Source organism: Phacochoerus africanus, chromosome 2 (genome assembly GCF_016906955.1).
Source record: "Phacochoerus africanus isolate WHEZ1 chromosome 2, ROS_Pafr_v1, whole genome shotgun sequence".
NCBI lineage: Eukaryota > Metazoa > Chordata > Mammalia > Artiodactyla > Suidae > Phacochoerus > Phacochoerus africanus.
Window position 1 is genome coordinate 111,642,726 of NC_062545.1, and position 23,440 is coordinate 111,666,165.

A 23,440-nucleotide genomic window follows, 5' to 3' on the forward strand; every position below is an offset into this window, starting at 1 on the left:
TTACTCATCATAAGTATTTGTGATCATTTATTATATTTCATTTTTATTCATTTACTTATTTTGCCTTTTAAGGCCATACTCACAGCATATCAAAGTTCCCAGGCTAAGGGTCAAATCGGAGCTACAGCTGCCAGCCTACACCACAGCAATTCCAGATCCGAGCCACATCTGGGACCTACATACACCACAGCTCACAGCAGCACTGGATCCTGAACCCACTAAGCAAAGACAGGGATCAAACTCGTATCCTCATGGATATTACTCAGGTTCGTTACTGCTGAGCCACAACAGGAACTCCTAACATTTCATTTTTAGAGGTATCTTTTCCCCCTTTTTTTTATTTCATTGATTTATTTTTTATTTTATTTTACTGTCCCTAAAACAAGATTCTATGTGGTCATGTTGTTTGCTTCTTAATAAAAAGTGGGAACAATAGCTCAAGTGTCCAACATCAAACAGTCCATGACCTAGAACAAGTCTGAGAAGAACAGGTTTGAAAAGCTTTCATCAAGGTTATCCTGGCCACCATCAAACTAATGTCCCAAGCTCTAAGCAGCACATCCTTCCCATGCAGCCTCCTAAATCTTGAAAGTCACATCCACAAAGAATCCCACAATCTCCCAATGGTCTTGGAGCAAGCATTCTGGATCTTAGGAATCCCATCATCAATCTGGGAGCTTACATACCCAATATGCAAACATCATGCAAATCCAAGCAGCTCAACAAGTCCACTTCAGAAAAGAATCTCAAAAGAGGAGTGTGGTGGCAGCAGCCTGGACCATCATCTTCGGCATTTACAGAACTGTCAAATCCACACAACGAGACTTCTCCACAGCCTCATCTATCTTTTCTGCTCCCAGATAATAAGGAGGCAGCCAGGACCATCAGACATAGTCAAAGAGAACTCAGGGTCCACAGAACTCTTGCACTCTTACTCTTGGCCCAAGGGCGGAGAAGACATTCTGTTCCTACCTGGGAGAAGCTCTTCCTATGTGCGGGCTCAAAGAACATTAGCCCTTCCATCTACACTCAGGCACAGTCCCTGCAGAGAACAAGGGTGCCCGCTTCAGGGACATCCCATGTAGTGAAAAGCACTTGCAAACCAAGACTTAACTTTAATGGAGGAAGACATTCTCTTTAAATGCTCATCTCCTTTGGAACTCATAGATTAAATTATAAAACTCAACACCACATTAACCAAAGGGTCAACTGTGTTAATTAACCACATAATATCACCAGTGTGGGGACAAAGAGCCATCGAGTGCTTCCTGATACGATATACTGAGAAAGAGTCCAAACAGCATTTATATGGCATTCCTGACAACGATGAACAATCTCCCGGTGAGCAATTATCATACAAATCCAAAGTGCTAGGAACTGACATTTTTTTAAAGAATATAAGCCAATGTCATCAAAAACAAAATAAAACAAAAAGGCAGAGGGACTGTTCCCAATTAAAGGGGATGACAGACGTGATACTGGATAAAATCTGCGTGATCCTAAATTTAATCTGTCGGGGAAGAACTGCGATAAAGGACGTTACTGTGTTATGTGGCAAAATTTGGATATCAACTGTATATTTAATCATAGTATATCAACGTTATATGTCCCATTTTTACTAGTTGAACTGTAGTTACAGAAAGGAATGTACTTGTTCTTAGAAAAGACACGATGAAACTGTTTAGGGGTCAAGGAGCATGCCATGTATAGCTTTCAAATTGTTCAATGAAGATAACACACACAAGAGAAGAATTAAGCAAATGTGGCAAAATATTCATACTTGATGAATTTAGGTTATGCTATATAGTTCTTTATATTTTGCAAACTTTTAAGTTTGAGATTATTTTAAAATAAAATCTTTTAAAACCACACCAATACAACTTCACCTACAGTAAATTCCATTTCTACAACAAATGGATTCAGTAACGCAGGGCCCCCACTCACAGTAAACTCATCTCCAACGATCCACCCACCACAGACCCAGGCGACTGCGCCGCACTTCCACCTCCAAGCCAGCTGGGTACCTGGCCCCAGATCAGCCACTCAGATTCATCTCCCAGGAATTAGGAACTGAGAGGCAGAGAGTGAGCCAGGAAGCTGTGAGGCACAGAGCAGAACAGAGGGAAGCATCAGGTGTGAGGGATCCACAGGAGGTGTGGCCATAGGAGCAGATCCGGCTTTGCTAAGTAGGAGTGTGGTGGCACTGGGGAGAGACATCCCAGAGCTGCTTCTTAGAGCACATATGAGTGCACTGGTGGGCACCTCTCAGGTATACAGCAAACGCTCAATAAAGACTGGCTACCATCAGCAAATGCATTGAACAGCTCCACAGACCTCCCCACCACCGCTTCATTTTAGCTGCCTCACCTGGGTCTCTGTTCCTTGGCATAGGAGTCTTGACAAGAACCGGCTATCAATACAACGGGATAAAGAGTCACCATGGGAGTTCCCCCTTTGGCTCACTGGATTACAAACCTGACTAGTATCCATGAGGATGCAGGGTCCATCCCTGGCCTCTCTCAGTGGTTTTAAGGATCTGACATTGCTGTGAGCTGTGGTATAGGTCACAAACACCTCTTGGATCTGGCACTGCTGTGGCTGTGGTACAGGCCAGCAGCTGCAGCTCCAATTCAAACCCTAGCCTTGGAACTTCCATATGCCACAGGTGTGGCCCTAAAAAAAAAGAGAAAGAGAGAGAGACCATGAACTCTTACCCAGTAAGACAGAACGGGGAGGGGAGCCACCCACCCCACCCCCTGCTCCCATGCTGCTGTCCCCTTTCCCCATAGTTAAAAGCATCCTCCTCCTGTCTTTGTCATGCCCAGAGCCTCTTATCCAGAGACAAACTGGCTGCAGTGAAGGGTACAGCCTGGGACAGAGACCACTCCATCCCCACCAGGCATAACACAGTGTGGCAAACAGCAGGACATGAAAGACTTGGGCCTGGATCATTGGATCCACTTCTGCCACTAACCTCCTTGCAAACCTGGCAAATTACCACACTTGCCCGTCCCTATGGGTAGACAGAACAATGGTACCCAACGTTGCATGTCTTTATCTCCAGAACCTGTTGTAGCATATGCTACAATACATGGCAAAGTGGACTCCGCAGATGTGATTAACCAAAGCATCTCAAGATGGGGAGTGTCCCCTGGGTTATCCAGCTGGGCCCACAGGAGTCAAAAAGGGTCCTTAAAAACAGAGAAACTTTCCCAGTTGTGGTCAGAGGGAGATTACAACGTAGCTGGATTTGAAGATGGAGGAAACCAGCTAAGGAAAGTAGGTGGCCTCTAGAAGCTGGAAAAGGCAGAAAGATGGATCCTCCTCTAGAGTACCTAGAAGGAACAGTCTCCTTGATTCTGGCCCACTGAGGCTTGTATCAGGCTTCTAATCTACACAATCACAAGATAAAATAGATTGATGGCCTTTTAAGTCACTAAGTTTGTGATCATTTGTGACTATAGCAATAGAAATACAGGCCTTATTCTCAAGTCTGGAAGTGAGTGGGTTTTCATCCTTTCCAACAAACAGGACTTGTGGAGCCTAGAGTCTGCTTCCTGATCTCCTAGAAGCCCCAGGAGGCACCCCTGGAAACACCTAAAATCTCTACAGGCAATCAATTCACAAAACCAACAACCTCCAGGTCAGACTGAACTTAAAGTAAAATGGCTCCCAAGTTACTCAGTAATTGGCAAACCCCAATGGCCCAGAACCCAGCATCCACATTGCATCCATTTCATCAGTAAACGCTCCCTGGCAACCACGCCCACCCCCAGGGCTTTCACGCTGCCTCTGATCCAGTAGTGCAATCACCACAGCCGCCTTCCAGATGTCTGAGTCATCCTAACCACTGCAGGTCCAAGCAGCAGCAACTGGGTTGTGACCTCAAGGCAGCAAAGCCCAAACCCAGCCAGGGAAATTCAGCTGCTGCACAAGGATCACCCCCTCCCTTCCTCCCAAATTTCTCCAACATCCTCTCCATGCATCTGCTCTTCCATCTCCTGGGAGCCACACAGGCAGCCCAAGAACACGCTGCCAAGTACAATCCATGGGTGCAGTGACACGCTCCAGCTACATTGCAGAGCTACTTAACTGACTGCTTCTGCTCTCAGTAGAGTGTTTGAGGGTATTTGTTACTATCAAAGTATTTCCACTGAACATACCATCTTGGGAAGACAGCTATTGTCTTAACTACCATGCGGTCTCTCACCATTAAGGCCCAAGCCAAGCTACTATCAAGATGCTATGTTTTAGAGGAGAGCCTGTCCATAGCTTCCACTTCTTCATTCTACCAACAGCTGGAGTGCAGTTCTGATGCCAAGGGGTCAAAGCAAACCAAGACAGACCAAGGAGAAAAGAGCTGTCATTCCTTTTGATGACAGTCAATGTGTCTACTCAAAACTGGAGCCCACCAAGTGGGCTGCCCAGGAGATCTATCCAGAGATAGAGAGCATCACCACTACCGCAAAGAGCATCTATCAACCAAGGACTTGCACTGGAAATGGTTCTGACCCAAAAGAGAGGACTGTTCTTAGCAACCATGTGCAGGGATTGGCCAGACAGGGCACCGGCTGCTATACAGAAGGAAGAAGCCTATTCTAGGGTGGGCAGGGCGGCAAAGCTCACCCACAGGGAATTTTACCAGCCTTTTATCACCCTGTCATCAACCACTACTGTTAAATACATGATCTGCCACAGATGCCTGCCGAATGACAAGGAGGGACCATGACTCTGCCGTGCAGAAATGTGCTCCTGAAATGTCACAGAGTACTTCTGGGGTTCGGGAGACCCCGGCTGCAGACAACCCAGCACAGCCACAGCAAGTATGCCCAGAAGCTTCCCTCTGAGCAGGAACAGAGGAAGGGGACTGGAGAAGGGAGAGGGGCCATGGGTGCCTGGGCAGCAAGGAGCTGACGCACTTCTTCCCTCTGCCACGTGCTTCGACACACGCTCCTAGGCATCTATCACTCAGCACTGCTGGGTATAAACAAAAAAGGGAGGGATGCAGAGAAAAGGAGCCCTCATAGAGGACACAGTCAGTCCGGAGATGGCTTGAAGGCTGCAACAACCAGAGAGGACATCCTGGCAACCCCTGCTGGTTAGAGACTTTGTTTCAAGCCCAATGAACTCCCAGACCTGACATGGTCATATTTCTTTGGAGCCTCCTCTATACTTAGCTTTCAAAATGACAAAAATTTTCAAGATCAACATTCTGTGCTAGTGACGGACCTTAGATCATTGGGAACCCAAATTAGATCTTTTCCAAAGTGAATTTTTAAAGGTGCCTATCTTTTGACATTGTAGTTTTATAGAAATGCCCACATAGTCTACAAGTAAGTGTTACAAAAACGTTCACTACAAAATTACCAAAAAAAAAGGAAGGAAAGAAATTAAGAAGTCAGCCAACAACAGGAAAATGAAAGGTCATATAACTTACCTTTTCGTGTAAAAAATAAAATTAATAAAAAAATCATTAACTGTCTTTTAATATAGGATTGTATTAGCATGAAATCAATGCCCCTTATTAATTTTCAAAATACATTGCACAGAGTACTATCCTACATTAATTTTGTTTTTAAAAAACATGCTTTCTCACACGCAAAGGATCATGAGGACATTATAGAAGAGTCCTGATACCAACTTCAAAATGTTTTTCCTTCTCACAAACAGCAAACAGTATTAATAGTAGCCTTTATTATTCTTAAAGCAGGGAACAGCTTGGTCTTCGAGGAGGAAGAAAGTGTAAAAACTGGCAAATCTCCAGTTAGTCAGGCCTTTAAAGAGAAACCATGCTTTTTAGGCTTTTTCTTTTTCCTTTTTTTTTTTTTGCCACCCCCACGTCATGGGTAAGTTCCTGGGGCCAGGGAACAAACCTGCGCCACAGCAGTGACCTGAGCCATGGCAGAGATAACACCTGATCCTTAACTTACCATACCACAAGGGAACTCCAGGCTTTTCTTTTGTAATAAAAAGAAACATGCCTCTGAGGGTCCCAAACATGATCATTGGGAACCCAAATTAGATCTTTTTCAAGGTGAATTTTTAAAGGTGATTGGGTATCACCATGGCCCCACAGTTTCAGACAAGGTAATAAAATGGATCAGAACATCCCATTTTCCTGGACAGGGCCATCTCTGAGCACTCAGCCATGGGCTGCAGGCAAAATCCTTCCGTGCCCCCCCACCCCAAGTGCCCATGAGCAATGCCCGCTCTAACTAGCACTGGGACATTCTGAATGACAGAGACTGACAGAATCCTGCCTTGAGTCAGAGGCAGGAAGCAAGGATAGCAAATCACGAAATATCTGAATCCTGTTTATCACGCCATTTGAAGGGGGAGGGGCCTGTGTCTCCACCCCCTGGCATCCATCTGTGTGCATGTTCTTACTTTATAATTTGTTATTTTAAAGTAAATCTGGTACAAAGAGGGGAGCCATTCCCAAGCCTGGCAACCCTTCAGCATGAAGCATAGGTCCCAAAGATTGGACAACTTGACTGGCGCTACCATTGAGAAGACTCATTACGAGGGCATCAGCACTCTTCACTTCTTATAGGTCTGTTCCTTTTCTTCAGTATCAACAGCTTGCAAGGTATTCCTGTAACTTTGTATTTCTTTAAAACATACTTTTAAAGGAAACCTGTTACACGTAACAAAGTACTTTGTTTTCTTTATCTTTTTTGGCTGCCCCACACTTTATGGAGTTTCCTGACCAGGGATCAGATCAGAGCCACAGTTGTGACTTAAGCCAAAGCTGCAACAATGCTGGATCTTTTAACCCACTGCGTCAGGCCGGGGATCAAGCTTACATTCTTAGCACTGCAGAGAAACCACCTATCCCACTGCACCACAGCGGGAACTCCAGAAAATATTTTAGACATTCATCTAACCTCTTCTACCCCTTTTCTCGTTTACTCTCTCCCATTTCCAGAAACAATTGAAGACCCCAGAGAGGGGGACTTCCGGGGTCCACAAAAGGCAAAGAACCACCACTGTTTATATATGAAGACTCGTCATCACAGAGACCCATCTGTCCACAATTACCACCACTCTGTCTGCTCAGGGATTCATCATCAGTGCTTACAAAGGCCTTACGCTCCTGACACACTGGCTGTAGATAAACCAACGGAACCATTGGGTTCCTTAACAAACATTTACTGAGCCCAAGGCTGAGTACTGGGCTCTGGGATACAGGATGGATGAAGCATAATTCCTATCCTCAAGGGGCTCATTTCCTCAAGGAAACCAGCTTCAGACATGAGCAAAGAGCTTGGCAGGAAGGAATGTACCCAGACTCAGGTGGAAAGGGACACTTCAGTCAGTCCTTGAAGAAGGAAAGGCCAGAGTGACCACACAGTGCTCCAAGAACATCATATCTACAATTCTCTCTGCATAGTAAAAGTCACCTTCCTTTCCCTGTTGAGGAAACAGGCCCCCCAAATGGAAGCCACTAGACACTGGTGCTTCTATAAGCAACGGAAGCGCAGACATGGGCACAAGGTTCCCCACTGCAGAGCTGGGAGGTGAATCCAGCTCCAGATCCTTGACTCTGGATGCAAAAGCCTGTGTTTAAGATCCAGTTCCATGCTTTCATGGGTGGGCCCACTCTACACTTCAGTGGGGAGGTGTGGACATAGACTTGGTAACAGCGTTTGCAACCCAAGTCTACTTGCACAGCTCCTGTATTGCCTAAAACACAAGAGTATATATCCTGCCTTGGATCCCTAGCTCTGTGGATTCAACTTAATTCTGTATTTGGCAAGTAGCTCTGCTTATACACAAACTCAGCTCATGAAACCAAAACCAGAGAACCTAATTCAAAACTTAAAACCCATAAAGCTCTAAAAAACTGTGTATCTGATACCAAATAGACAAAATAACCTTGAACAGAATGAGATGATTTGGAAATGGTCAGATATAGAAATCCCATCAAGTGGAATAAAAAAAAAAAAAAGGGTCTTCAAAGAACAGTGGAATCAACCTGACCCTTCACCTACTGCCTCTGGCTCTGATCCATCAAGGACTAGGTTATAGCCCTGATTCTCAGGATCACTGGCAGCCATCACAGTCCCCATAAAGACCTGTCCCCAGGCAGACTGGCAGAAGCAAAAAGTTAGCCTCCAAAATGCACTTGTCTTTTCCCTGTTCATTTCTGCCCCATACTGACCAAGCTCCTCCTCTATTTGCTAATAACACAAATAATTAGCAACCCAGTCTTGCTACCAGGAGTAAAATCCTATTTCTAGTAGGATAGTAAAAAGAAGAAGAGGCAAAGCCCCGAGAAAGGTCCAGCAGACCTAGCTGGACCCTGACCCCACTTGCTGCGTGACCCCAGGCAAGCTCCTTCACCCCTGATCTCAATCCTACCCTCTGCAAAAGGGTGACTGCCTGCTTTACAGGTTGTGGCTTTAAGGCACAAAGCCACATGCCCAGCACTTAGCCTGAAACCTAGTATGCTGTAAGCACTCCACAAATGGCCATTAGAACTGTTAAGTACTCAGGTGGAGGATCACTCTGGCTCCTTGTAAAAACTAAACTCAACTTTTGAAAGGTCTGGCTGCAGCCATGCTGAGCCTGCACCAACACACCAGCATCTCAGAACAGTCCCTGGGGCCAACTCACCAGCTGGACTCAAGATACCCCATTTGGCAGCAGCTGAGCCCCCAAAACCCTTGCTCTGCCTGCTCCAAGGTTTCCGTGGTCGGTTCCCAGCTTCCAACATACTCTTTCTTCTCAATAGCCCCCATTAGCCCAGATGATGCAGCATGTTCTTAAACAAAAAAGAGCCTCGGTATTTTCAGACATGCCAACTTCAAAGTAGGCACAACTGCGAAGACCTCCTAGAGGGTCCATATCAAAAAATTGAAAAAGGGAGGATTTCACTGACAATACCACAACACATAAAAATAGGGGATGAGCTCACAGACACTGCTGAGGCTGACAGGCTCCCATACTCTTCGGTTGGGTTCCTATTTTCAGGCCACTCAGCCTCACATGGCTGAAAGAGACGACCAACCCGACCAGCTCCCACCCGGTCTCTGGAGACTTTACAGACACACACCTCAGGCAGTTCACCAAGAATCACACTCAAGGACAAGTCTCACAGGCATCAGGACCCTTGGATCTTCCTTCTCCAAGTGTGATCTGCAAACCAGCAGCTTTAGCATCACCTGGACCTTGTTAGAAATACAAGCCCCACCCAGATCTACCCTACCAAAGGTCTGAAGTTTATCTAGACCTGCAGGTGACAGGTGCTTTAGTATATTTAGGATGAAACAGTCCATCCAGCTAGGACCATGATAATTAACTTAGGTTTTATTTCATCTTTCTCTCTCTGCATGGCAATTCCACAACAGCACACACTATGCCTACCTTAGCCACTGGCACATAGTATGTAATCAATATTCGATACACAAATGAATGAGGGGTCTACCAAGTGACTCGAGAGACCCACCTTATGTTAAGTGCAAAGAAAGTGCAAGAAGGGCCTGAGAGAGAAGGAGATGGAACACCTGGCGGTGACGGAAAGTTGTCTTTAAGCGAGGCAGTCAGAGTAGTCCTCTCTATAAAGGGCTTTACTCCAGGGTGGCATTAGGCTAAGGTGTGATGGATGAGAAAGAGCACACTGGGGAAGAGGGCCATCAGCCCTAAAAAACACCAAGCACCTGCATTTGCCACCATCAAGAATCTTTGCCTGGAGGACACTGAGAATAGAGAACCAAGACTCCTAAGTTGGGCTCTGGGGTGTAACGAAGCAGCTTTGAGGAGTCAGATCCAGAAGGCCCTGTGACCGAGAGTAGAAAGGCCATGTCTGGAGTCATGGCTGCCACCCTCCAGGCTTCTGGAGCTGGGTGTGCCTGAGGAGGGCTGCAGAGAGAGGCAGTCTATCAGCTGGGCTTTGTTTCCTGGCCACAACCCCTCCAGCCCTCAGGTTCCAAAGGAGAAACATAGAGACGACTTACTATTTTCGACAAGTCAATCCAGGAACTTGCGGGCAGCAGAGCATCCAAGGGACCAGGTGCCCCGTCCAGATGTTACCCTCCAGCAGCGCACTGGCAAAAAAAAAGACAAACGGCACACATTAACAAGTGAGCATCATTCTCCCAGCATTAAATGACACTAACAGGGTTCAGACTGTAAAGAGGGAAGAAAAGGAAAGCACCACGCCCAGTCAGTGGTCTGGGAGCACCATGCAGTGACACAGGCGGCAATTCCTCTGCCCTCGATCTCGATGATGGCAGAGGCTCCATCCCACCAGCAGCAGCTCCAGAGCAGCCGCTCTGCAGACACCCACTGTAGGGTCCAGATGTGTGGCTGCAAAGTCCCTTGGAGATACTCAGGCTCAACCTCTCCTTTTACAGATGAGAAAAACGAAGTCTCAGAAAAGACAGGCCTTGCCCCAAATCAGCAGTGTGTAATGGCAAGGCCATGAGGGGAATCACAGAACCAAGCTTATAAAAAGTTTACGTTTACCTGTGTATTACCTTCCATCATGAAACTCAGGTTCTCAATAAATGTTATTCTTATTCGTCCTGGCTCTTAACAGAGGAGAAGAGACAAAGCAGCCTACAGTTCCAAATCTTAAACTGTTCGCCTAAGTTCTCTCTCCTTAATCCCCAAAGACTTTCAACAGCCAAACTGAAACTCCTGGTTTTCTTCAAAGACAAAAGAAAAAGAGAAAGAAAACCCCAGAACTGTTCACATTTGAGTCCAAGAAGAAAAATCGAAAAACCTCACAACCTAAAAATCACGCATTTATGAGATATAATCAGCACACAACCAAAACAAAACCTCCTTTTCCATACATCAGGCTTACAGATCCAAAAGACCAGAACCCTCCAGAGAAATGCCTGGAGACCCTAAAAGGTGCTCCCTTTCAAAGTTCAGGGGGTTAAGACTGTTGTTAAAGGTCATTTTGTTAAAATGAAATCAATGATCAAACTGCTATCTTCAAGAAACGACTCTTCATCTAATTGTATATATAAGCTATAATCATGGAAATGGTCACCTCTTCCCCCAGGGGTTGCAGGTCCAGCTGACCCTGACACATCAGTGCAACCCTGGGCAGATCATGCCTAACACCTCTCTTATCTTCCACTAACTCACCCATAAAAGGACAGGGACGGGCTAAGACTCAGGTGTCCTTCAGCTAGAATATTCTGAAATCCCCCTACATTGATGAAACAAGCTGAAAGTACCTCCCGTTAAGTCAGCTTATACAAAGCCTAATGACTCCCCTACTTTGAAGAAGTCAATGTCAGTCACTTTAAACTGCCATCTCTCTTAGGAAATAACTACAAAGCTGGTGTAACAACAATCACATTCTGTTTCTAGGCAGTTCCCTGCAGGAGGGACAAATCTGCCCCCACCCGCACTAAATGAGTATTTGGACCTGTTTCCCCAAAGGTCCATTATTATTTATAAGGGCAAAAGTTAGGGTTTCTTTTGCGTGAAGGAGAATTTAGGCAGTGAGGTCATCTGTTTTGAAACTACAGCAACCATTCCAGTTTTTTTCCCTTCATTTTGGCATTTTAGTTACTCTGGTTCAAAAGGCCAAGATGCAAATTTCGGAGAAAATGCCAAGCCTGGTAGGCAACCCACAGAATGGCCAAAGATTCTGCCTAGACAGTCCAGGGTACAACTTATTATGAGGTCCCCTTTCCAAAGTTAGGCATAGTCAGAGGTAAAAATCCAGCCCAGACTCACACACAAGGAGACTCACACACTTTTCAAGGCATCTTCAACAGTCTCAGAATTCATTTTAAAAATTAAAAAAATACGACCTACCACAATGGCCACATTATTCCCTATCCTTATGGGGCAGGATGGTCCATAAACTTGGCTGGAAATATGACAGACCTCTTCATACAGATGGAGAACATAATGGATTCAGTTTCAAAGGGTTCATGAGCACCCTGAAATGTCTCTGTAGCTCTGGTTAAAAATTCCAGCTTAATTGGCGTTCCCATTGTGGCTGAGTGGTTAGTGAACCCAAATAGCATCCATGAGGATGCAGGTTCAATCCCTGGCTTTGCTCAGTGGGTTAAGGATCTGGCATTGGTGTGAGCTGTGGTGTAGGTCGCAGACGCAGCCAAGATCCTGTGTGGCTGTGGCTTAGGCCAGGGGCCACAGCTCCAATTGGACCCCTAGCCTGGGAACTTCCATATGCTGTGGGTGCGGCCCTAAAAAGACAGAAAGACCAAAAAAAAAAAAAATCCAACTTAATTAATATAAGGAATCCTTTTTCATCTTTCTCTCTGAACTTTCTACAAGCCCTAGATAAATAGGGTTGAGGAGCAAATCCCATTTACAGAGTGATACACGAGGGCAGGGACCAGCAAGAAAATCAGCTTTTACGGCTGATGACTCTGCAGCCAGCAATGCTAACAGCTGTTGTAGAGTTCTCAACTGGGCTGTGCCTGGAATCCTTTGCCAAACCGTTTCCACATGGACCTTCCCCGAAGCTGTGTTTGTCCTTGGTCCCCAAGTTTCAAAACTAAAAATACATCAACAAACATCTGCATTGTTTAGGAACGCATACACAGGTAACAAGGATTGGTTAAAAGGAAAAATCAAGACCTTATCACAACTCTGAGGTGACAGGGAGGAGCGTCTAACATATTTAAGATGTTCAGAATGTTGATTTCCTCGCCTGGTTGTTGGCTTCCCCGATGTTCCAACTACTCATATGTTTCATATATTCTTCTCTGTGTATGTTGCAGAGTAAAGCAACTGACCTTACAGAGAGATTTAGGTCGGTGACAAGGACCCCCAGGACTTGTCATCTCAGCCCCAGCTCAAGACACGGCAGTGAAACTGTGGAGCCAGCCCAGTGCCTATCTGAGGTTGGGGCCCGCCAGGGAACAGTGACCAGCTCTAGCCCCCAGGCACTGTCTATAAATACATCTTCTTTTTTACAAGTCCACACCCTTGGACAGTCCTGTGTTCTGGGCTGAGGCCACGCTGACCTCCGCTGCTGCCTGTCACTCTGGGAAGAGCTGGTGTTAGGTTTCTGAGAACCCACTGGTCTTTCCTCTTCCAGCTCACAGGCCAGTTTCCTGGGGCACATTCTGTTACCGTGAACCATCTCAGTAATTCTTCCTGAACAGCTGAGAAAGAAGCGAAGCCCAGACACTTATGTGGAGCTCGGAGGAACTCAGCTGGACACAGAGGCTGGGGTTCCTCACCATGACTCCACCGTCCTTGTGAGAACTCTGCTCATTCAGTGAGTGGTCAAAAGATCCATCAGCCAGAGGAAAAGGCGGACAGCATATGGAGACATGAGGGGGACATCTCCATTTCTAGCCCTTCCCACACACTTGGCGATACAGTCTTGACCAACTAAGGAACATACGCTCCTTTCCTCACTATTTGAGCAACAATATACCATTAAAAAAGAGCCTTTTGGGGGCAATCTTACAAGCCGACAAAAGTTATCATTTTTTTTTTAATTACAACAGCCAAATATTGACATCATGACATCAAACAACACTTTAAGCCAGGATTGGAGAGCCTGCACCCATGCCCTGGGCAGGACAGACGCACAGTAAAAACTGCCTAATAAAGGAGGTACTGTGGTCCCTCATCTCTGCTCAGTCTTTTCTACTCTTCTCCTAGCTCAAGTCTGCATTTTAAAAAGACAAAGCAAAAGGCAAATTAAAAATACAAAACCCAGCGAGTTCCCGTCATGGCTCAGCAATTAAAGAACCCGACTAGTATCCATGAGGATGAAGGTTCAATCCCTGGCCTCCCTCAGGGGATTAAGGATCTGGCATTGCCATGAGCTGTGGTATAGGTTGCAGACGCAGCTCGGATTCTGTGTTGCTGTGGCCGTGGGGTAGGCCAGTGGCTACAACTCTGATTTGACCTCTAGTCTGGGAAACTCTATATGCCACGAGTGTGGCCCTAAAAAGACCAAAAAAAAGAAAAAAAATACAAACCCCACTCTCAGGAGTTCCCTGGTGGCTCAGTGGGTTAAGGGTCTGGCAACATCATTGCTATGGCTCTGGTTGCAGCTGTGGCATGGGTTCAAACCCAGGCCCGGGAACTTCTGTTTGCTGCAGATTCAGCCCCAAAAAAGGGGGAAAAAAATACAAAACTCACCCTCTGTCACATTCAAAAGTAAAACATCCCATTGGATTCTTCCCCTTTTGCTGAGCTTGAGATGGGCATAGCTTCATGTGTGTGTGTGTGTGTGTGTGTGTATGTACACAAGCATGCACACGAGTACACACATGCAAACAAGCCCAACATTCTTGACTGACTCAAAACAATAGCTTATGGGGAAACTATCACTCAGAGGTCAGGAAGAGTAAAGGCCGGCCAATTCCAGAAAGACAAAAGGTTTTAGCAACTAACATGAGAACAAAATGATCTTACACCACTTTCCCTCTGAGCCAGTGCCTAAGTGGGATCCTTCTCAAACTTGAAGTGCTCACTTACAGGCAGCGTCACTGTTTCCACCCTAGGGGACCCAAGCGGGAGGATGGCCAAGCCAGAAACAGATTCCCGGGTAGCTATTTGATGTTCAACCCAGACAACCTACAGACGGGGGCTCCTCAGCCAAGGAAGGGGCTGGAATGCTCTGTGAGGCGGGAGACCTTATCCTCAGCCATTAGTCACTACATCCAATAGCTAGTTCCTTTCAGTGAAGGGCCTGGGCCAAGAAGGAAAGTGGACCCTCCAATAAAAAGGCTTGCATCTCTGGGCACCAGATTGTGCTGTAACCTGCAGTCCTCACACCTCCTCTCTCGCACCTCCAAGAACTCAGGAAAGGAAAAAACCACACTCAACAGGTCTCTCCCCCCATGATCAGACTTGCTGCCAGGGTAGGAGTGCCATGCAGACGGGGTCGGTGGAGGCACAGGCATGCCCCAGATTTACTACACACTAAGGCATGAAATTCCAAATGCTGCAAGAGCGCCATACCAAAAAACAAACAACCCCATCAACAAAGGGGCAGAAGATCTAAACAGACAATTCTCCAAAGAAGACATACAGATGGCCAAAAAACACATGAAAAGATGTTCAACATCACTCATTATTAGAGAAATGCAAATCAAAACCACTCTGCGGTACCACCTTACACCAGCCAGAATGGCTGTCATCCAAAAGTCTACAAACAGTAAGTGCTGGAGAGGGTGTGGAGAAAAAGGAACACTAGTACACTGTTGATGGGATTGTAAATTGGTGTAACCACTGTGGAATACACTATGGAGATTCCTCAGAAAACTAAAAATAAGATTACCATTTGATCCAGCAATCCCACTCCTGGACATCTATCCAGAGAAAACCACGACTCGCAAAGACACATGTACTCCGATGTTCTTTGCAGCACTATTTACAATAGCCAAGACATGGAAACAACCTAAACATCCATCGACAGAGGAGTGGATCAAGAAGATGTGGTACATATACACAATGGAAGATTACTCAGCCATTAAAAAGAACGAAATACCAGCATTTTTAGCAACATGGATGCACCTAGAAATTATCATGCTAAGTGAAGTCAGCCATACAATGAGACACCAACATCAAATGCTTCCACGGACATGTGGAATCTGAAAAAAGAACAGACTGAACTTCTTTGCTGACTCAGACACTGAAAAACTTATGGTCTCCAGAGGAGACATTTTGGGGAGTAGGGGGATGTGCTTGGGCTGTGGGATGGAAATCCTGTGAAATTGGGTTGTGATGATCATTATACAACTACAGATATGATAAATTCATTTGAGTAATAAAAAAAAAAACTAAATGCTGCAAGAGGAAGAAAAGCAGATAGTACCTTCTAAGGTCAAAATGTCCTGCAGATACCTCCACCCCTCAAATATAATGGTAGTTGTACTTCTAGGATCCATGAGAGGGAAAATATCGAGTCATAAATGCTCTTAAATTAATTTTTAATTCATCCCAACAGCCCCTACATACATTTTTAAAACAGCAAAAAATAACTCCAAGGCATTATTAATTTATTCTATAGGCAAATACTTGACACATTCAGATTAAGGATCCCTTGCAGAACTTCCACAAAATAGTAAAACAGCATGTTGTTTTGCCTCAATGTGGCGCTGGAGCCAGGGTTGGAGGTTTCAAGAAACAAAAACGAAAACACAAAAACCCAGAACCTTTGCCATACTTAAGAGGCTATGCCAATTTGGAAGAAACTTTAGTCACATGCGAAGGTAGGGACTAGTTTTTTGTTTTTTGCTTTTTAGGGCCACACTCGTGGCATATGGAGGTTCCTGGGCGAGGGGTTGAATCGGAGCTACAGCTGCCAGCCTACACCAAAGCCACAGCCACACTGGATCCAAGCCCCATCTTCAACCTACACCACAGCTGATGGCAACACCGGATGCTCAACCCCTACTAAGAGAGGCCAGGGGTTGAACCCGCAACCTCATGGTTCCTCATCAGAATCTTTTCCCCTGTGTCACGACGGGAACTCCAGAAACTAGTTTTGAAATAAGCTATTACCTGTATCGCCTCCTGCAGCTGAGTGGTCTTCAGAGCACAACCCCCAACTAGAATCCCATGTCCAGCCCTCCTGCAATTAATTCCCTCCAGAGGGACCCCACCACCACCACCTCACCACATTTGTCACAGGTTCCAAATAGTCTCGTCTCTCATCTGTCTCAACCTGGAGCTCCTTGAGGGCACAGACTGCCCTCTCCTGCTGGTACCCTTAGCACCTTGCACAGATTAATAGTTGGGAAAAGGAGGGAAGAGGGAGAAAGATGATGTTTTATAGAGGCCTTTGCAGGTAACTAAGATGAACAATACAAGTTTGGGGAGGCAAACAGTATGAGTGGACCTTTCCCCCTCAGCCCAGCATAACTCAGTCATTTCACATTCAACTTTGAAAACTCAGAACTGTGCTAAGGGTACAAGCCAGTATCTGACAGTCTCCCCAGAGGCCTGGTCCACGTAAGCAGCCCAGTTCACCATCAGTCAGGCTGACAGCAGCAGGGAGACGGAATTAGACTCAGAGGTGCCCACGGTCCTCTTCCAGAAGCCCTTCTGCCCGGCTTGCACAGCTGCCTTTTCTATCCTTTCCCCCCCTCCCCTGCGCTGGGAGTTCTCCACTGCTTCCAGGATGCAGCTCAAACCCCTTACTGCAGGACGAAGCCTTGCACCCTCAGCCCCTGCCCTGAGACATCCCCCGCCCCACCCCAGCCCTGGAGCCACAACCTAGTCCCAGGAGTGGTCTAGGGTACAGGAAGCTCCCCACCCCACCACGTCCTGCCCTCTCCTCACCCACTTTGGGGTCTGTCCCCAAGCCATTCATTCCTTCCAGGAAAGCCCAACCCCCTCGCCTGATACCACTCTACCTCCCTCCAAAACCCAGATCACACATCCCCAAGCATCCAAGACGACCCCTCCAAGCCCCCTGAGTCCCAATTAGCCTTTCTTTCCCCACACACAGAGGCTTCTGTTCTGCTGTGAGAAACCTCACAGCCAGGGAGTGAGCTTCCGCGTGACTGTCACGGAAGAGTGCATGCACCACCTTTACCTTTGTACCCTACGCAGCAAACCCCGAAGGCTCCTGACCCAGTCAAGACCCCAGTACCTAGGAAAGGCCCAGGCCTTACCGTTTCGAGGGTTCTTGTGGGTCTCAGGATCTAGAATCAAACCAAGAACACAAACAGCCTGAACAAGGATTTGGGGCGGGGGTGGGGACTGGTTGTATATTTTGTTTAAGCACTCCAGTGACTCAAGCACACGAGTCCATAGGTTCAGGCTCTATTTCCCAAGGACCAAACAACTAGACTTCCTCAGCAAACTCAGAGTTCCTCTGGAACCAACTAAAAAGCCTGTGACTGCAAAAGGCACAGGCACACTCTTCTTTAGAAAGGACTCAGCTTCTCCCTAAGCAGCATCATTAAAGGAATGGAATTTATCAACTCACTCTGAAGGTACAGACTTCTTTTGAGGCAGATCGGCCCACACACTTTTTCTTCTGATTCACTGAATGTGTTATGCGGGCCTACAATTCAGACAGTTCCCTAGGTCAGAAAATCCATTTGCTTGTGAACCAGCTAGAAATGGCAATGTTCTGAGTGCTGGTCTCAGATGAGAAGTCTGCTTACACGCTCCAAATAAAATAAGGAAATAGTATTTGACCACTGTAGACAAGCCTCTGGAATATCCTCCCCCAACCACCCCTGCCCCCCCAGAACACAAATGTTTTTCATTTGTTCCAAGCTTTGTTTCAATTACATGCCAAGAAAAGACAGAGAAAAACCCCACTACCACCCACTCCTGCTTTCATGAAAACATTATAAATTATCTTTATTACATCATTCCGTCAAGTGGTCCCACAGAAGGTAATGTTGACAAATGGTTACGGGAGCCATTTTCTCAAGAGCGTCTTTGTTCATAGGTATTCTGCTGGTCTGCCGGGCAGTGGCCTTTTTTTTTTTTTTTTTTTTTCCCCCCTCTCTCTCCAGAAAACAGACAGCAGAGGACATGGGTCTTGTCTGAAGACTTTGACATCAGTTTCTAAAGGAATGTCATGACCATCAACAGAAAAACAACTTCTGTGTAACATTAATTAATTTCAGCAACAAAAGCTGAATGAATCGTGTCTTAATAGTCCAACTTTCCCTAGCTAAGTCAATTCCAGCTCTAAGAGGGAGATCCAGAGTTTTAATGTTCACCTAGAGCCCACAGGCCAGCTCCCTAGGCCCCACTTGGGTAGAGGCATTTCAGAGAAATATAAATCACCATGCTATATCCTCTGACATCTGCGGCATGTGGAAGTTCCCGCCGAGGAATCAAACCCCAGCCAGGGATCAAACCTGCCCCACATCAGTGACCCAAGCCACTACTGCAGCAACACCCGATTCTTCACCCGACTGGATTCTATGCCGCAAGGGAACTTCTTGACATTTCTTCGATTAAGTAAACTCTCAAAAGTGATCAACTGTGAGGGTCCCACAACCAACAGCACCAGAGCCATTCTCTTTTCATTTCTATTACAGGCCCACACTCCAGAATGGAAGCCAAAGCTTTCCCATTTAAATCAAAAGGAGGGAAGAAAAATGTGAAATACCTGAATTCTTAAAGGCCAGACAACCTTTATTATTGTCTCTTCTTCCTAAGGTCCTCTCTGGTGATTAGTATGAAACTTAGCACAAAATTCTACACTAAAAGTCTCTTTTTTGTGCCAACCAGAAATTTTATTTTTTTATGATTTTTATTGTTTCCATTATAATTGATTTACAGCGTTGTGTCAGTTTTCTACTGTACAGCAAGGTGACCCAGACTCACACACACACACATATATATATTCTCTTTCTCACATTATCCTCCATCATGTTCCATCACAGGTGACTAAATATAGTTCACTGTGCTATCCAGTAGAATCTCATTGCTTATACACTTCAAATGCAATAGTTTGCATCTATTAACCCCCAAACTCCCAGTCTGTCCCACTCCCTCCCCTTGCCCCTTGGCAACCACAAGTCTGTTCTCTAAGTCCATGATTTTCTTTTCTGTGGAAAGGTTTGTGACATACTTTAGATTCCAGATATAAGTAATATCATATGGTATCTGGCTTTCTCTTTCTGACTTACTTCACTCAGTATGAGAGCCTCTAGTTCCATCCATGTTGCTGCAAATGGCATTATTTTGCTCTTTTTATGGATGAGTGTATTCCATTGTGTATATATACCACACTTCCTAATCCAATCATCTGTCGATGGACATTTAGGTTGTTTCCATGTCTTGGCTATTGTGAATAGTGCTGCAGTGAACATACAGGTGCATGTGTCTTTTTCAAGGAAAGTTTTGTCCGGAATATGCCCAAGGGTGGGATTGCTGGGTCATATGGTAGTTCTAGCTTTAGTTTTCTGAGGTACCTCCATACTGTTTTCCATAGTGGTTGTAGAAATTTACATTCCCACCAACAGTGTAGGAGGGTTCCCTTTTCTCCAGAATTTGTTATTTGTAGACTTGTTAATGATGGCCATTCTGACAGGTGTGAAGTGTTACCTCATAGTAGTTTTGATTTGCATTTCTCTAATAATTAGTGATCCAACCAGAGATTTTAGATGTAGCAGGAACTTAAGAGATTCCTGGGCTAACAGCTTAACAAACTCCAATAGAATCCCACCAGATAGAACAGGGTGAACCACCAGCAATGGAAAGCCATTCGTAGCTAGTACAACCACTATGGAAAACACTATGGAGGTACCTTAGAAAACTAAAGCTAGAACTACCATATGACCCAGCAATCCCACTCTTGGACATATATCCAGACAAAACTTTCCTTGAAAAAGACACATGCACCTGTATGTTCACTGCAGCACTATTCACAATAGCCAAGACATGGAAACAACCTAAATGTCCATTGACAGATGATTGGATTAGGAAGTGTGGTATATATACAGTGGAATACTACTCAGCCATAAAAAAGAACAAAATAATGCCATTTGCAGCAACGTGGATGGAACTAGAGACTATCATACTGAGTGAAGTAAGTCAGAAAGAGAAAGCCAGATACCATATGATATCACTTATATCTGGAATCTAAAATACATCACAAATGAACTTTTCCACAGAAAAGAAAATCATGGACTTAGAGAACAGACTTGTGGTTGCCAAGGAGGAGGGAGAGGGAGTGGGATGGACTGGGAGTCTGGAGTTAATAGATATAGACTGCTACCTTTGGAATGGATGGACAATGAGATCCTGCTGTATAGCACTGGGAACTATGTCTAATCACTTCTGATAAATCTATATATGTATGTGTAACCAGGTCAACATGCTATACAGTATAAAATTGACAGAGCACTGTAAACCAGCTATAATGAAAAAAAAAAGCAAAAAAGAAAGCCATTCATAGCAAGCATGAGATTTCACTCATTTCATTCAGATTCTATATTCTAGCATCAATTCTTATCCCATACATTTTGCACTTAATATGTGCATGCTAAAATACCTCGTCTTCCCAATTCCCTGAGTAAAATTAAGGCTCCAAAAAAGTCATAGGTTTATCCTATGGTTTCATATACCCAGGCTAGGCTCACCACCCTGCACATGACCCCATCCAGAAAGCAGGAATCTTGGCTCTGTCCTTCCTCCTGCAGACAAAAAACTATTGCTCTAGTATTTGGTGACTTAAAGAGAGCAGGAGGCAAGGCCAAGTACAGAACCCAGGTCTCCGGCCTCCAAGTCTGGGGCTCTTCACCCCTTTGCATCCAACAATTCATAGCCACCCAAAGCCATGCCTTCATAAGGTTATTGTCCACTTTCAAATCTGCCCATACATCTGCTCTACATTCAGGCAGGTTTACATGGGTGAGTGTTCTCTCCTGAGCTTATCCCAAGGTTCACAAAAGGGGAGCCGGATTTTTCATCGGTTTCAGATTGCCAAAATTTCCTTGGCCTTTGGCATAGTTTGACTTCTCCCCTACTCATAGTTCATGTAGTCCCCATCGACACCCACTGCCTAAAATTAAATGTACAAGCGGCTTACTGAAGACAAGTTATCAGCATTCCAAAATCTAAGGAAATCAAATCAAATCTACTCAAGGGCAAAATGTCATCCCCAACACAATGCAATTCGGTTCAGAGCTACGTTGACAACTTTCCTATAAATGGCCTTGGAGCCAGTGTTGTCTACTGTCAGAGCTATAGTAACACTTTCTGCTGTGTATTTCACATTTCTAAGCAAAAGGGGAACTATGCCTATTCAATATAAAAGTTGTATCTATGAATTCCAGTGGGCGTCATGTAGATGTAAAGCACTGGTTCTCATGGCGGGGGTGGGCAATTTCCCCCTCAGAGGACTTTGGGGTAGTCTGGAGACATTTTTGTTTGTCACAATTGAAGCAGAAAGGGGAGGTGCCACTATTATCTAGTGGGTGGAGTCCAGGGATGGAGCTAAACATCTTATAATACACAGGACAGCCCCGCCCCAAAAGAATCATCCAGCCCAAAATTCCAACAGTACCATGGTTGAGTGCTCCCACCTAAAATACAGGAAGAACACTGGGGCGGAGTCATGAACCCTGATTCTTCCTCAATGGGCTGCTTGGTCTGGACTTAGCACCTAAATTTCTGGGACTCTGGTTCACTGTCGCTAATCAAAGAGGTTGGCTTGTTTCAGAGATTTTGCAACCTCAACACCAGAATCCAACCCTAGCTGTAAAAGCCTTCTAGCAGGGCAGCTCTCTAAGCCCGCAGCTACTGTCTCTCGTCCTAACACTCTTGATAAGGGGCATATCCCAACAGTCTTGTCTCCAGCCTATCGCATTTCCACTAGAAGGAAGAGCCATGCTGAAAGCAACTTGTTTCTCAGTATCCCCATGCATCACAGAGGTCCCCAGTGACCTCCTAGTTCACAAAATGAAAAAGAGAAAGTTCCTGGACATCATTTTCTTCCAACTCTAAAGTCATTCTAGGAGTTCCTATCATGGCTCAGTGGTTAATGAATCCAACTAGCATCCATGAGGATACAGGTTCAATCCCTAGCCTCACTCGGTGAGGTAAGGATCCGGCATTGCCATGACCTGTGGTGTAGATCACAGACACAGGCCGGATCTGGCATTGCTGTGGCTATGATGTAGGCCAGCAGCTACAGCTCAGATTCAACCCCTAGCCTGGGAACCTCCAAATGCCGTGGGTGCAGCCCTGTAAGGACAAAAATAAATAAAATAAAATAATTCTATACAGTCAGCAAACTAAGGACAGGCATGTAAGGCTCATTTTCAATTCTACATTCTGCTTTGCAAAAATGCCTAAGGGAAAAAAAAAAGTTTTACAATAAAGTTAAAAAAATTAGCACGGCTACAACTGCATTCAATGATGGGGAAGATTTTTATGCATGTTCATACTACTTGGCAACCACCAATCAGCCCACCACCCCAGTTTAGGGGGTATACTCAGTATTGTCCTTGTTTCGTAGACAGAGAAAACATGCAACCACCTTGCCGTTCTCAAGACCTATTCTACTGGCTCCAGCTGTATATACAACTCCCATGAAAGAGACCAGCTTAGTTGAGAGGGTGAGCCCCTCCGTAAACAATCAATGGTCTTTAAACCCACACAACTCAGGACTTGTTTTACAAGTAGACTTCTCAGCTTCAGGAAAACGAATGTAACTTGTCTGACTCAAGGGGAGTGGGGAAGAGGATTAACATCTTAAATATCCCTAAGTTCATCAGGCCTCTGTCTCTCAAAGAGTGCAAGAGAGTCAAACACTTGTCCAGACACCCTGAATAGGAATCCCTTTGCTTCCGTTATGCTCCAAGCCAAGGATTCTCCAGATCCCAAGCTGGGACACAGTAGCTGGGCCAGTGGGTCAAGTGGGAGAAGACACCCAGAAGAGAAGAGAGGCAAGGAGAACTTCTAAGACTAAAAAGCAATGGCACATACCTCTGCTAAAAGCTAAAGGGTTTAACTTATTTCATTGGCCTCAAAAACAAAAAACACAAGTTTC

The 23,440-nt window shown here is 45.4% G+C and overlaps 1 protein-coding gene across 4 annotated transcripts in view; it reads right to left on the reverse strand.

The window, feature by feature from the left end:
- Window positions 1-23,440, reverse strand: part of TLN2 (talin 2) — a 469,337-nt gene that overhangs the window by 365,274 nt on the left and 80,623 nt on the right. For all 4 annotated transcript variants that reach the window (XR_007133078.1, XM_047766192.1, XM_047766194.1 and 1 more), the window contains exon 2: window positions 9,960-10,049. The gene's annotated coding sequence lies outside the window, so the exon portion shown is untranslated. The remainder of the gene's footprint in view (window positions 1-9,959; window positions 10,050-23,440) is intronic.